The sequence below is a fragment of the Mirounga leonina genome, unplaced genomic scaffold (genome assembly GCF_011800145.1).
Source record: "Mirounga leonina isolate KUSES-001 unplaced genomic scaffold, KU_Mleo_1.0 Mir_54, whole genome shotgun sequence".
In the NCBI taxonomy this organism is placed as follows: domain Eukaryota; kingdom Metazoa; phylum Chordata; class Mammalia; order Carnivora; family Phocidae; genus Mirounga; species Mirounga leonina.
In genome coordinates, this window is record NW_023270812.1 from 8,504,845 (window position 1) to 8,521,285 (window position 16,441).

Here is a 16,441-nt window from a genome sequence, read left to right on the forward strand (position 1 = left end):
GAACCAGTTTTCATAGCCACATTTAATCTAACCATGTTTTTGTCTTTTGGATTCAGCTCAGAAATACAGAAAGCTGAAGTCTTGATTTCTTGATCTTGTACGCTAAGGATAAAATTTGTCTAATTGTGCTTCAGATTTTTGCAAAAATCCCATTTTAAAATTGCAGCGAATTTGCAAAATAGAGAAGGTTGGGAAGAAAGAAAAACTCACCTCTAAGCTACACTTTTTCCAATTATTACATATTCTCCAAAAATATGATTTCTAATTCCTTCCCAATAGTCTATTATGTGAAAAACAGGATTTCTTGGTACATCTCTTTTTATTTATTTTTAAAGATTTTATTTACTTAGAGAGAGAACAAGCAGGGGGAGGGGCAGAGAGCAAGGAAGAGAGAGAATCTCAAGCAGGCTCCCTGCTGAGTGGAGAGCTGGACACAGGGCTCACTCTCAAGACGGTGGGATCGTGACCTGAGCCGAAATCAAGTGTCAGACCCTTAACTGACTGAGCCACGCAGGCTGCCCCAATACATCTCTTTTCAAAGAACAGCATGTGTTATTTTAACATCATCCTTGCAAGGTACGTGTGCCCCTCTCCCGTCATTTCATCAGAGATTTTCCTAGAAGTGAACTTACCAAGTCAAAACTGCACCCATGTTTAAGCTGCGAATCTACATTGCAAATTGCTCTCCAGAATATTTGCACTAATGTACATGGTTACCAGCAATATTTGGGCATGCTCTTTTTAAGCACCTTACTAGTTTGCTTAATATAGATCATAGATACGTAAACCTGCTGTAACTCCAAGCTAAGTATATTTATATCCACTTGCAGTGGCAAATGCATACCGCATGGGCCATTCACCGTCCCACTCCAGCGCTAAGGGAGTCATTTCTAATAAGCCCAAACAAAATTCTTCGTGTCGAAGTGGGACTTGCCATGTAAGCCCTTCTGAGGATAGTTCTCCAAACAGCCACTGCCAGTGGATGAGAGTTGGGGCTCCAGACACCCTGGGATTTGGTTCTTCTCCAGGATTCCCGGGAATGTGCATCTCACCACTTCTAGCAAGACAGAGCTGGGAAGTTTTTGAAGCATGAATTGAGCTGCTGTCCATCCTGTCCCCAAACACACTTTCTTTCCCCTGACACCTGGACCACCTGTGATTTCACATTTTTCATGATGGTGCCCATTTAGGCCCGCCCTCCCCTTGGTCAGTACCCCATGCCTCAGCTATGTTCCATTAGATGACGGAATGTGGAACCCAAGCGGCCCCTTGTCTGACTCGAGAGCCACCATTTAAATGCCTCCTGCCCACCTGGTCTGTGCACTCTGGAACTTTCCTGTGATAGTCAGTTGTGTTTTCCTGTTTCAGGTGCATCTCCTGGTTCAGGTAGATAGACAGACAGATAGACTGCACTATTTGCATATAAATACACACACATTATATATATACATATAACTTACTATATGTATTATACAATTATATGTATCTAATATATATTCATAATTATATCAATAACAACTGTGCATGCATAATCACTCCATTATGAAGCATCCATGACTAGTATTCTGGCATTGATTACCAATGTTTTCCTACACGAATCAAAAGGAAAAGCCAGAACTCAGAGGCCTTAAGGGTATAGTTCAGGCTCTCTTTCTGGTTGATGCTTCTGGTTCTATACCATCATTTGGTTTTCCATCAGCTGTGACTCCATTTGGGCTCCTCCTGCCAAACACCACCCTCTGCTGATTCACACCAGTCCAGGGCAAGTCACTGTCTTACGCAGGTAGGAATAGAACTCTAGAAAGCTTTCAATCATCCTGTAATTGGCATGCCCGCCTGCAACCTCGGGGTATATACACACTCATGTTTCTCTCCACTTTTTCACTTCATTTCTCAGGACTCCATGATTCTTAACTGCAGAAAGTTTGCAAGCCCCAAATGCTGGTCCACCTCGCTTATTCCATCCAAAGGCCGGGGGTGGGGGAGGGGAGATATGGGTTCTTTCTGCATAAGGCTTAGACAGAAGTGCGGCTAATACCGTCACTTCTTGCCAGTGACGTCAGATTTGGCATAATCCACAACACTCATCAGTCTGGGATGATCCTGCTTGGCCATGTGGTTTCTCAAGGGATGGAGGCCCCAACCCTTGAGACTCTTACCCTAAGATCTCACTGTTTGAGCCCAAGATCACGGTTCTGGAAGTTGCTCTTTCTGGTTCCATGCAGAGAATGAATTTCTCAAGGTGAAAGCCAGCCCTGGAAGGACTGGCTCCGGGAGATCCAGCACCTCATAGAGCCAAAGCCAGCTTCTCTTTTCTCTCTAGAAACGCCCTCCGGAGGGTACAACATCTTTCCTTTTAAGTCCTCAAAAAACAAAATATTTGGCTGTCCACCTTTCCACAAACATCAGTTGCCTTTCCCTTCCCTTCTAAGAAAACTCTGTCCTCATAACTCATGGGCAATTTCATCCAGCCCACATATCAAGGACCTCGCATTCTCTCTCAACAGAGACAAATATGCACTGAACTTGTGGAAAGGCACCCCTTAGGTCAGCCACACACTACGTTAGCATCATGAAAACTGAGGCTTTCGGATACAGATGTTATTATTTTTTATTCTCAAGTGTTTTAGCTAATTCACTTCTCGTTGGTTACCCCCAACTTTGTAAACCATGGCATTGCAGGAGGTCTGTGAAAATCTCCAGAGAAAACGAACGCTGAAGAATTTTTTCTACAAATCACCATGGCACTATTTGGAGACAGGTTGCTGTTGGTTAAATGTCTCTGACTCAAAGTGACATCAAGAACAACTTCTTAGGGCGCCTGGGTGGCTCAGATGGTTAAGCCTCTGCCTCCGGCTCAGGTCATGATCCCAGGGTCCTGGGATGGAGCCCCGCTTCGGGCTCCCTGCCCAGCGGGGAATCTGCTTCTCCTTCTGCCCCTCCCCCTGCTCATGCTCTCTCTCTCTCTCTGTATCTCTCTGTCCCAAATGAATAAAAGAAAAAGAAAGGAAAAAAAAAAAAAGAACAACTTCTTAGCGGAATATTGCAATGTTTCTTACTGGTTGTTTCCTAAAGCTATACATTAACAATACCTATTTCCCCAGCTGCAAAAGCTAGGGGTATTTCTTGTTTGTCGTTGTATGTTGTTGTTGCTGTTTTCTCTTTAAATATTTCGTTCCCTCTTATGTATGGGCTGGGGATGACTGACCTTCCACCATGCAAAATACTTTCTGGTGTGGTGACAGCAAGACTCTGTTCCCGAGCCAGAGAGGGAATAAGGCGCTACTGTAGTCCCTCTCCCCTCCCTTCCGCTGCCCTCCCCTCTCCTCCTCCGTGGAGGCAGCAGGTGTGAAGGAAAGAGCTTTGGGAACAGCAAGCCAGCGATGGAAGCATTCCAAGGTAGAGTTTCGATTGTACCTCAGCCCCTTGCCCCGGCTGCTGAAGACCTTGTCATAGCAGCAGCTCAGTGCGTATTGAACCAAATTATTATGACAGGCATCTCAAAAATTCTGACTTTGTGAACAAGCGAAAGAGTCTGCTAAGCGCTGCCCGGCCACAGTAAGGTCTACCCGTCTCGGCATTGATGCTTCCTGAGGCATTTGCTTAGCATTTGCGGCGAATACAAATGTAAGCGCGACAAAAACTCTCTTGCACAGCTCTTCAAACGGACGAGGCATGAGCGGGAGTCCTTGGTTGAATGGAGAGCTCGCTCCCTCAGCCTGCAGCCTCATAGAGAAGTTCGCCATCCAAAACGTCAAGTAAGCATTGCGAATCGTAACAATTTTCTAAACATACCTTTGCAAGGAATGGATGGAGCATTTTAAAATGGTATAAAGCAGGCCACCCTGCCATCTTGTGGCCAATATGAAGAAAAACACTCAATTCCATCTCCGAAACTAGAAATACACTCACTATATGTTAACTGAATTGAATTTAAATAAAAAAATTTTTAAAGAAAGAAAATACTCTATTCAAAATTGACACTCAAAACTTGATCCTCATCATTTGAAATGATAATGTCCATATTTCACATGGAATGTTCCAGACACCTGAAATAAGAGAAGGGGATGGCAAGAGCCTTCAACTTGGGCCAACTTCAACCACCCCTCTGGAGCTCACCAAACACTTATTTGGAACTTTGAATAAAAATGTATGAGTTAACAGTTGCTAATCGAATTTATTGATTCACATATTTTGAGTGTACAGTTCAATGAGTTTTGACAAATGTAAACAAGATGTTACTACCACAACTACATATAAAAATTTCCATCACCCCCAAATTTCCTTCTTGCCATTTTGCCAAACCACACCCCATACCAGCCTAACCACTGATCTTTTTTTCTTCCATGTTATGCCAGCTCTAGAATTTTCAACAAACTGAATCATACAATGTCTTCTTTCACTCACGATGATTTTGAAATCTATCCATGTTTGCCCGTAGATACAAGGAATTCAATCCTTCCAAATATTTATTTATTTATTTATTGAGTTGTATTTCACCGGACAGATTTACCACAACTTGTTTATTCATTCATAGCTGGTAGATGTCAAAGTTGCTCCAGGTTATAGGTAAATCAGTCTGAACATTTGTACACAAGTCTTTGTGTGGACATACATTTTTTTATTTCTCTTGGTAAATGTCTAGGAGTAAATTCACACAATCATCTTGTAAGAGTGTGACAGCTTTCTAGGAACTTTCCAGATCCTTTCCCAAGGTGGTTCTATCATTTTACATTCCAACCATTAATGCATGACTGCTGCACCACATCCATGTCAACTCTAGGCAATGTTGATCTATCTCATTTTTTTTTTCTTATGTTAATCCCCATACATTACATCATTAGTTTTAGATGAAGTGTTCCATGATTCATTGTTTGTGCACAACACCCAGTGCTCCATGCAGAATGTGCCCTCCTCAATACCCACCACCAGGCTAACCCATCCTCCCACCCCCCTCCCCTCTAGAACCCTGTTTGTTTTTCAGAGTCCATCGTCTCTCATGGTTTGTCTACCCCTCCGATTTCCACCCCCTTCATTCTTCCCCTCCTCCTACCTTCTTCTTCTTCTTCTTTTTTTTTTTTCTTAACATATTGCATTAGTTGTTTCAGAGGTACAGATCTGAGAGTCAACAGTCTTGCACAATTCACAGCGCTTACCAGAGCACATACCCTCCCCAGTGTCTATCACCCAGTCACCCCATCCCTCCCACCCCACCCCCCACTCCAGCAACCCTCAGTTTGTTTCCTGCAATTAAGAATTCCTCATATCAGTGAGATCATATGATACATGTCTTTCTCTGTTTGACTTATTTCACTCAACATAATACCCTCCAGTTCCATCCACGTCGTTGCAAATGGCAAGATCTCATTCCTTTTGATGGCTGCATAATATTCCATTGTATATATATACCACCTCTTCTTTATCCATTCATCTGTCGATGGACATCTTGGCTCTTTCCACAGTTTGGCTATTGTGGACATTGCTGCTATAAACATCGGGGTGCACGTACCCTTTCGGATCCCTACTTTTGTATCTTTGGGGTAAATACCCAGTAGTGCAATGATCTATCTCATTTTAACTGACCTAGTAGGTCTGCTGTGATGTCTCAATGTGCTTTCAATGTGCATTGCCCTGGTTACTAATTATAAACAACTCTTTCTATATGCATTGGAAATATATATTTTGTCCACAGTCTAGTATCATTATGCTTTCAGCAATCAGTTATCTTTTAAGTACATGAAAAAATCATAATAAAAATATTTATTAAATTATATGTATTCATCTCTTATGAAGTGTTTGTTGGAATCTTTTGCCTATTATTATTATTATCAAACTTTTGGGGTTCTCTACATATTCTGGGCATTAGTCCTTTGTCAAATATATGTGTTGCAAGTATTTTTCTCCCAGCGTATGAATTGCCGTCTTATTGTAAAATTTAGAATTATGTCATCTAATCTGACCCCTTCATTATTATGAAGTGCTGGTCATTACCCCTGGTAACATTCCTTGTTTTAAAGACTTCTTTGTCCAGGGGCGCCTGGGTGGCTCAGTCGTTAAGCGTCTGCCTTCGGCTCAGGTCATGGTCACAGGGTCCTGAGATCGAGTCCCACATCGGGCTCCCGGCTCAGCGGGAAGCCTGCTTCTCCCTCTCCCACTCCCCCTGCTCGTGTTCCCTCTCTCGCTGTCTCTCTCTCTCTCTCTGTCAATTAAATAAATAAATAAAATCTTTAAAAATAAATAAATAAGTAAAAATAAAGAGTTCTTTGTCCAATATTAACATGACCATACCAGGTGTTATGATAGTGTTTGTATGGAATATGTTTTTCCCATACCTATGTATTTATTTATTTATTTTTTATTATTATGTTAATCACCATACATTACATCATTAGTTTTTGATGCAGTGTTCCATGATTCATTGTTTGTGCATAACACCCAGTGCTCCATGCAGAACGTGCCCTCCTCAATACCCATCACCAGGCTAACCCATCCTCTCACCCCCCTCCCCTCTTAAATGAGAATTCTAGTACAAAGCATGGGTGGAGTCTTTTGTCTATCCAGTGTGCCTCTAATTCGGGATGTTTGGGCCATTCACATTTATTGCAATGTATCCGTATGGTCAGTTTCACATTTACAACCCTGCCATTTTTTTAATAATTGCCCCATATGTTCTTTGTCCCTGTTTTACCCCTTTCTGTGTCTTTTCTTTGATTCTTATTTGTGTCTTTATGTTTTAGACTTCCACTGGTTGCTCTAGCGTTTATAATATGCATCTTTATATAATCACCATCTACCTTCAAATAATGTCATAGCTCTTCACACACCTGTGAAATACTTAAAAAAATATATTTTCATTTCCTCTCTATTCTTTGTAATTTTGTGCTTTTGAACTTCAGCATGCTGTAAACTCCACAATGCATTGTCATTATGCTTTCAACAATCCATTATCTTTTAAATAGATGAAAAAATGTAAAAAACAAAGTGTTTTATATTTACACAACATTTACTGTTTCCAGTGTTCCTCATTCTTTTGCATAAATCCAAGTTTCTGTCTAGTGCCATTTTCTTTGGTCTAAAGAATTCCGTTCAACATTCCCAGCTTACAGTGAATATTCCCAGCTTTTGTTTTTATGAAAAAGCCTTCACTTGAACATATTTTGACTTTATATAGATACCAGATTGACAGGAGTCTCTCCCCTCCCCCCAAATTGTCAGCATTTGTAAGATGCTCCACTGTCTTCAGGCTTGCATAGTTTCTATCCAGAAGTCTTTAATAATTCTTTCATTTGGTCTACATGTATTTTTTTTTTCCTCCAGCTACTTAGATTGTCTTTTCATTACTCATGTTAAGCAATTTGATTACAAAGTGCCTTTTTAAAAATACTTCTTAGGATATTTTTAGCTTCTTAAGTGACGTGTATTTGTATTTTACCAAATTTGAACAACTGTTGACCATTATTTCTTCAATAACTACCCTTTCTTCTCCCATTTCTTCTGGTCCTACAATTTCATGTATGCTAGATTACTTGAATTTTCCCACATCGGTCAGGTTCTATTAAGTTTTTTCAACCTCTTTTTTTTCCTCTCTGTGCTTCAGTTTGAATCTTTCCATTCCTACGTCTTCAAGTTTACTAGTGTTTTATCTTGTCTGCTGTGTTGACATTCCATCCAGCAAGATGGCATTTTTCACCTTTAGAAGTGACATTCAGTTCTTTCTGTGTTTTGTTTCTTTCCTCAGTGTATCCCTGTTTTCCTTCAATTATATGAGCATATTTGTAATATTTACAGTAGCTGTTTTAAGATCCTTGTCATTTCTGGATCTGTTTGTATTGACTGACTTTCCTCCTGATCATAGGTCAAAATTTCCTGTCCCTTTACGTGTTGATAACTTTTTATAAGAACCTGGATATTTTGGATGTCACATTATTAAGTGTTGGGATTGTCTTTTGTCTCTTTAAGAAGTATTGATATTTTCTTGACAGACAAACAGTGGTAATGCAGCTGATCCTTTTGAACTTTATTTTCAGGCAAGGTTAATTTTAAAGTTGTCTTTCCTCTAAGGCTAATGTAGCCCTAGTATTAAGAAGCGGCCTTCTGTTATCTCTACTGGTTGCCGCAAGTGTTCACAATGTCTCTCACTCTGGCTGAGTGAAATTTAAATGTCTCCTGGCCCTATTCCGGTGAACTCTCAGAATTGTTCACCTTATAGCCCCCAGCTGTTGTTGTTTTCATAGCTTCGTGGAGTTTCACACTACCCGTGTGCAGATAAGTACCTAGCAAAGGTTCAAAGAATCCATTAAGCAGGTTTCTGGAGTTTGTTCTCTGCAAGGCTCCCAATTCTTCTGTACCCTGTCCTGTGAATTTCAGCACCTTTGTCTCTCCACCTACAGTCTCTGTCTCCTCCACTCAGTCAGTTCACTCACTGTAACCTCCCTCCTGCTCCAAGGTGCGCCTCCACTGTTCTCTTCTCTCGGACAACATAGTACTACCCTGCTGGTTGTCCAGTATCTGAAAGCAATTGTTCATTATTTTGTCCAGTTTTCTAACTTTTTATAGTAGGAAGGTATTTCTAATCCCAGGCAATCCATCAGTTGATAGAATAAGAATTCCCAGGAAGTTATCTTTTGATATTCAGTGAAAACCATGGTGTATTAGCTCCCTGTGGTCACCGTAACAAATGCCCACAAACTTGATAGTTTAAAATGACCGTAAGTTATTCTCTCCCAGCTCTGGGAGCCAAAGTGTGAAACTGGGGTATTGTCAAGGCTGTATTTCTTACAGAGACTTTAGGAGAAAGTCTGTTCTTTGTTTCTTTGAGCTTTTGATGACTGTCAGCACTCCTTGACTTATGCCTATGTCAGATGGGGAAAATTGAGAACCAGATTGTAGTCTAATCCCCTGGTTTAAAAATATGAAAATTGAGGCCCCAAAACATGACAGATATTCCCACTCGGGCAGTAGATGAAATGTAGGACCCTCAGAGATCCTGAGTTAGTGGATTTGGACTAGCAACAGGGGATCTGAATTTTCCAAAATAATAAAAAAAAAAATCCTGATTCAGGTGGACAGTGGACCACACTGAGAAACATCATTCAACAGGCTCTCACCTGACCAGGAAATGGAGTAAATAAGAAAGCCCACAAGCCAAAGGAACAGGGTACAACACCAGAGCAGACAGCTGATTAAAGTTGCAACCTCAGAACCAGTTCTAAATAGTGCTACTTTTCTTAGACTCAAAGAGCTAGAACTGATATTGTATTCTCCATAGTAAAATGAATCTAGCTTCCCTTGAAACTTTATCACTAGACGTTTTCACTTGAATTCATGCTGAGACAGATTCCCTTCTTCTCTAAATCTAGATTTCTAGCACGCTGATCATAATGGAAACCCATTGGCCATATTTGAGGGTTTTTTGCACCTATGAATTCACCAGGGAATGAGAAAACCCTAGAACACAAGTTCCCGATGAGTCTTCTAGAGCAAATTCCCATCTTTAGGCTAAAAGATCTTCCCCTCATCCCTATGAATGACAGCTATAAAGTTGACCCCAGAACATATCCTAACCAGGGACTCCACAGCAAATTATTTTCAGCTATTCTAATAGCTTTAAAGAAAGGGCACAAATGACATACACAATGAGCTTAATTTAGTAATTTGCCCTTGAAACCATTTCAGTATTCCATAGATCAGTAAGAAACAGGATAAAGATTTTTAAAGTGGTCTGCAGTGATGTTTTCAAAGGCTAGAGATAACATCTACATGAAAGTTTACATGACTGGCATTTTTAGCTAAGGATCAGCTTGAAAATGATTCTTCTCTATGCTCTCAGAGCCAAACCACCAGTCAATTCAATCAACCCAAATAAATTCAAAAGTCACACTGGTTAGGGAAAAAAAAATAGTGACTACTGAAGTTTCCACTTAAACAAGTTAAATATTTTTTTTTTTAAAAGACACTAATGTTATAAGAGTTAATACACAATGGCATAAGAACTCCTCTTCATATCCATTGAAAGAAATGAATAATTCAGCTTGAACCCTTGACATTTACATTAGAAGGTAAACCAACAGATGATATGGGCTGAGCCTCATTCATCACAGCCTGCAGCATTCAGAAGGGACTTAATAAATACTTGAACAATTCTATAGGTATATTCCTATAGAATAGACATGTTTTTCTGGAATAAAAAGATCTTAAGTTTTAATAAAAGTATTTTATTATCATTATTACAAAATTAATAATGTAAAAAAAAAACATGAATTTCAAAATGAGATGCTGAGTGAAATTTAATATTTCTCTCTGCTGAATTCTCTAACTCCTGACCTGACAAAATTAAACAGCAATAAATATCCTTTCTCCCTCATATGTCTATATACTATAAACTGTATTTCATTTACACATGAGACTTAAGCCAATTTAAATAAAATAACATTGCTTTTCAAAGGGAAGCAATTACTTAAGAAAAAACACCTGTAAAATACTTTGAATGTAGTTCACAAACCTTTCAATAACAGCTATAGATAGTTGACTTTTTAAAAATCCCCTATTCGGGGGGCGGAGCAAGATGGCGGAGGAGTAGGAGACCTGGATTTCGTCTGGTCTCAGGAATTCAGCTGGATAGGGATCAAACCATTCTGAACACCTACAAACTCAACAGGAGATCGAAGAAAAGAAGAGCAACAACTCTCTCATCAGAAAAGCGACCACTTTCTGGAAGGTAGGACGTGCGGAGAAGTGAATCTGAGGCGATATTCGGGAGGATAGACGGCGGGGGAGGGGCCTCCGTCGGCCGCTTCTGGCAAGTGATAGAGCCGCGGAGCACAAAATCGGAACTTCTAGAAGTCTGCTCCGCCGAGGGACGTCACTCTGGTGGCTAAGCGGGGGGTGGAACCCTCCGGGACAGTGTGGTCTCGGGACCCTCGGGGTCACAGAAAGACCGGGGTGCCTGAGTGTGGCAGAGCTCCCAGGTAACGGAGCAGGGAAGCCGGCTGCAGAGGCGGAGCCCAGGCGCGGGCCCTCAGCTCGGGGTGGCCATTGACCGGGATCCGCGGCCCAGTCGGGCCCCTGCTCCTCCAGGAGGGACCCAACAAGCGGCAGATCCGGGGAGACTCCCCTTCCTTCTCTGGGAGGAGCCGCACGGAGCGCACCGCAGGGATCTGCTGGGTTTGGAGACTCCAGACCGGGTCGGGTGCCGGAGATAGAAACGCGTGGTCACAGGCCGGTTGAGCACGGAGTGCAGCTGCAGACCGGGGAGACGGGAGTGACTGGCGGCTTTTCTCTGGGGGCTCACTGAGGAGCGGGCCCTGAGTTCTCGCCTCCTCCGGGGCGGAGATTGGGAGGCCGCCATTTTCACTCTCCGCCTCCAAAGCTGTACGGAAAGCTTGCAGGGAACAAAAGCCCCGGAGAGCAAACCCGAGCAGATCACTTAGCCGGGAGGGGGCAAGGGCGGGGCACTTCCGCCTCCGGCAGAGACGTTTGGAAACCACGGCAACAGGCCCCTCCCCAGAAGATCAGCGAGAACAGCCGGCCAAGACCAAGTTTACCGATCAATGAGAACGGCAGAACTCCAGCGCTAGGGGACTACTGCACATAGAATTCATGGCTTTTTTACCATGATTCTTTAGTCTTTTAAAGTTAATTTTTTTTTAACTGTCTTTTTGTCTTTTTATTTCTTTTTGAATTTTTCTTTTTCCCTTTTTCAAACAACATCTTATCAATCCCTTTTTAAAAAAAAAAACATTTCTATTTTTCATTTTTAGAGTCATATTCTATCCCTTCATAGTAGTTTCCAGTATTTTTGGCTTATATATATAAGTTGTTCTCTCTTTAAAATTTTGAGATAGTTTCTTCTAACAGATTAAAATATACCCTAAATCTCTAGTATATGGTGTTTTCTATTACCCTGCCTGATCCATCCTCTCCCTTTTTTTTTCTTTTTCTTTTTTCTTTTTTTAAATCCTCTTCTTTCTTTTTTCAAACAACTTCTTATCAATTCCTTTTATAAAATTTTTTATAATTTCCATTTTTACAGTCATTTTCCATCCCTTCATCATATCAACCCTTATTTTTGTACATATATAAGTTTTTCTTTCTTTAAAATTTTGGGAGACACTTTCTTCTAAAAGACCAAAATACACCCCAAATCTAGTGTGTGGCACTGATCTATATACCATATAGATCATATTTGATCACATTCTGGTTTTTCTTTTGTTGTTGTTGTTTTGTTTTGTTTGTTGTTGTTTTTATCTTTATCTTTTTCTTTTTTTTTCTTTTTCTTTTTTCTCTCTTTCCCCTTCTTATCCCACTGCTTCAGGTCTTTTCTGATTTGTTTAGAGTATATTTTCTGGGGACGTGGTTACTCTGCTAGCATTTTGTTCTCTCATTAATCTATTCTCCTCTGCACAAAATGACAAGACGGAAAAAATCACCTCAACAAAAAGAACAAGAGGCAGTACCGACTGCCAGGGACCTACTCAATACGGACATTAGTACGATGTCAGATCTAGAGTTCAGAATCATCACTTTAAAGATACTAGCTGGGCTTGAAAAAAATATGGAAGTTATTAGAGAAACTCTTTCTGGAGAAGTAAAAGAGCTAAAATCCAACCAAGTAGAAATCAAAAAGGCTATTAATGAGGTGCAATCAAAAATGGGGGCGCTAACTGCTAGAATAAATGAGGCAGAAGAGAGAATCAGTAATATAGAAGATGAAATGATGGAAAATAAAGAAGCTGAGAAAAAGAGAGATAAACAACTACTGGATCATGAGGGCAGAATTCGAGAGATAAGCGATACCATAAGACGAAACAACATTAGAATAATTGGGATCCCAGAAGAAGAAGAAAGAGAGAGAGGGGCAGAAGGTATAATGGAGCAAATTATAGCAGAGAACTTCCCTAATTTGGGGAAAGAAACAGGCATGAAAATCCAGGAAGCACAGAGAACCCCTCTCAAAATCAATAAAAATAGGTCAACTCCCCGACATCTAATAGTAAAACTTACGAGTCTCACAGACAAAGAGAAAATCCTGAAAGCAGCTCGGGAGAAGAGATATGTAACCTACAATGGTAGAAACATTAGATTGGCAACAGACCTATCCACAGAGACCTGGCAGGCCAGAAAGGACTGGCAGGATATATTCAGAGCACTAAATGAGAAAAATATGCAGCCAAGAATACTCTATCCAGCTAGGCTGTCATTGAAAATTGAAGGAGAGATAAAAAGCTTCCAGGACAAACAAAAACTAAAGGAATTTGCAAACACAAAACCAGCCCTACAGGAAATCTTGAAAGGGGTCCTCTAAGCAAAGAGAGACCCTAAAAGCAACATAGACCAGAAAGGAACACAGACAATATACGGTAACAGTCACCTTACAGGCAATACAATGGCACTAAATTCCTATCTTTCAATAGTTACCTTGAATGTAAATGGGCTAAATGCCCCAATCAAAAGACACAGGCTAACAGACTGGATTAAAAAACAAGATCCATCGATATGCTGTCTGCAAGAGACTCATTTTAGACCCAAAGACACCCCCAGATTGAAAGTGAGGGGGTGGAAAACCATTTACCATGCTAACGGACACCAAAAGAAAGCTGGGGTGGCAATCCTTATATCAGACAAATTAGATTTTAAACCAAAGACTGTAATAAGAGATGAGGAAGGACACTATATCCTACTTAAAGGATCTATCCAACAAGAAGATCTAACAATTGTAAATATCTATGCCCCTAACATGGGAGCAGCCAATTATATAAGGCAATTAATAACAAAAGCAAAGAAACACATCGACAACAATACAATAATAGTGGGGGACTTTAACATCCCCCTCACTGAAATGGACAGATCATCTAAGCAAAAGATCAACAAGGAAATAAAGACTTTAAATGACACACTGGACCAAATGGACTTCACAGACATATTCAGAACATTCCACCCCAAAGCAACGGAATACACATTCTTCTCTAGTTCCCATGGAACATTCTCCAGAATCGATCACATCCTAGGTCATAAATCAGGTCTCAACCGGTACCAAAAGATTGGGATCATTCCCTGCCTATTTTCAGACCACAATGCTTTGAAACTAGAACTCAATCACAAGAGGAAAGTCGGAAAGAACTCAAATACATGGAGGCTAAAGAGCATCCTACTGAAGAATGAATGGGTCAACCAGGAAATTAAAGAAGAATTAAAAAAATACATGGAAACCAATGAAAATGAAAACACAACTGTTCAAAATCTTTGGGATGCAGCAAAGGCAGTCCTAAGAGGAAAGTATATAGCAATACAAGCCTTTCTCAAGAAACAAGAAAGGTCTCAAGTACACAACCTAACCCTACACCTAAAGGAGCTGGAGAAAGAACAGCAAATAAAGCCTAAACCCAGCAGGAGAAGAGAAATCATAAAGATCAGAGCAGAAATCAATGAAATAGAAACTAAAAGAACAGTAGAACAGATCAACGAAACTAGGAGCTGGTTCTTTGAAAGAATTAACAAGATTGATAAACCCCTGGCCAGACTTATCAAAAAGAGAAGAGAAATGACCCAAATCAACAAAATCATGAATGAAAGAGGAGAGATCACAACCAACACCAAAGAAATACAAACAATTATAAGAACATATTATGAGCAACTCTATGCCAGCAAATTAGATAACCTGGAAGAGATGGATGCATTCCTAGAGATGTATCAACTACCAAAACTGAACCAGGAAGAAATAGAAAACCTGAACAGACCTATAACCACTAAGGAAATTGAAGCAGTCATCAAAAATCTCCCAAAAAACAAAAGCCCAGGGCCAGATGGCTTCCCAGGGGAATTCTACCAAACATTTCAAGAAGAATTAATACCTATTCTTCTGAAACTGTTCCAAAAAATCGAAATGGAAGGAAAACTTCCAAACTCATTTTATGAGGCCAGCATTACCTTGATCCCAAAACCAGACAAAGACCCCATCAAAAAGGAGAATTACAGACCAATATCCCTGATGAACATGGATGCAAAAATCCTCACCAAAATACTAGCCAATAGGATCCAACAGTACATTAAAAGGATTATTCACCATGACCAAGTGGGATTTATCCCTGGGCTGCAAGGTTGGTTCAACATCCGCAAATCAATCAATGTGATACAGTACATTAACAAAGGAAAGAACAAGAATCATATGATCCTCTCAATAGATGCAGAAAAAGCATTTGACAAAGTACAGCATCCTTTCTTGATCAAAACTCTTCAGAGTATAGGGATAGAGGGTACATACCTCAATATCATAAAAGCCATCTATGAAAAACCTACAGCAAATATTATTCTCAATGGGGAAAAACTGAGAGCTTTCCCGCTAAGGTCAGGAACGCGGCAGGGATGTCCACTATCACCACTGCTATTCAACATAGTATTGGAAGTCCTAGCCACAGCAATCAGACAACAAAAAGAAATCAAAGGCATCCAAATTGGCAAAGAAGAAGTCAAACTCTCACTCTTTGCAGATGATATGATACTTTATGTGGAAAACCCAAAAGACTCCACCCCAAAACTGCTAGAACTCATACAGGAATTCAGTCAAGTGGCAGGATATAAAATCAATGCACAGAAGTCAGTGGCATTCCTATACACCAACAACAAGACAGAAGAAAGAGAAATTAAGGAGTCGATCCCATTTACAATTGCACCCAAAACCATAAGATACCTAGGAATAAATCTAACCAAAGAGACAAAGGATCTGTACTCAGAAAACTATAAAATACTCATGAAAGAAATGGAGGAAGACACAAAGAAATGGAAAAACGTTCCATGCTCATGGATTGGAAGAACAAATATTGTGAAGATGTCAATGCTACCTAGAGCAATCTACACATTCAATGCAATCCCCATCAAAATACCATCCACTTTTTTCAAAGAAATGGAACAAATAATCCTAAAATTTGTATGGAACCAGAAAAGACCCCGCATAGCCAGAGGAATATTGAAAAAGAAAAGCAAAGCCGGTGGCATCACAATTCCGGACTTCAAGCTCTATTACAAAGCTGTCATCATCAAGACAGCATGGTACTGGCACAAAAACAGACACATAGATCAGTGGAACAGAATAGAGAGCCCAGAAATGGACCCTCAACTCTATGGTCAACTAATCTTCGACAAAGCAGGAAAGAATGTCCAATGGAACAAAGACAGTCTCTTCAACAAATGGTGTTGGGAAAATTGGACAGCCACATGCAGAAGAATGAAACTGGACCACTTCCTTACACCACACACAAAAATAGACTCCAAATGGTTGAAAGACCTCAATGTGAGACAGGAGTCCATCAAAATCCTAAAGGAGAACACAGGCAGCAACCTCTTTGACCTCAGCCGAAGCAACTTCTTCCTAGAAACATCGCCAAAGGCAAGGGAAGCAAGGGCAAAAATGAACTATTGGGACTTCATCAAGATAAAAAGCTTTTGC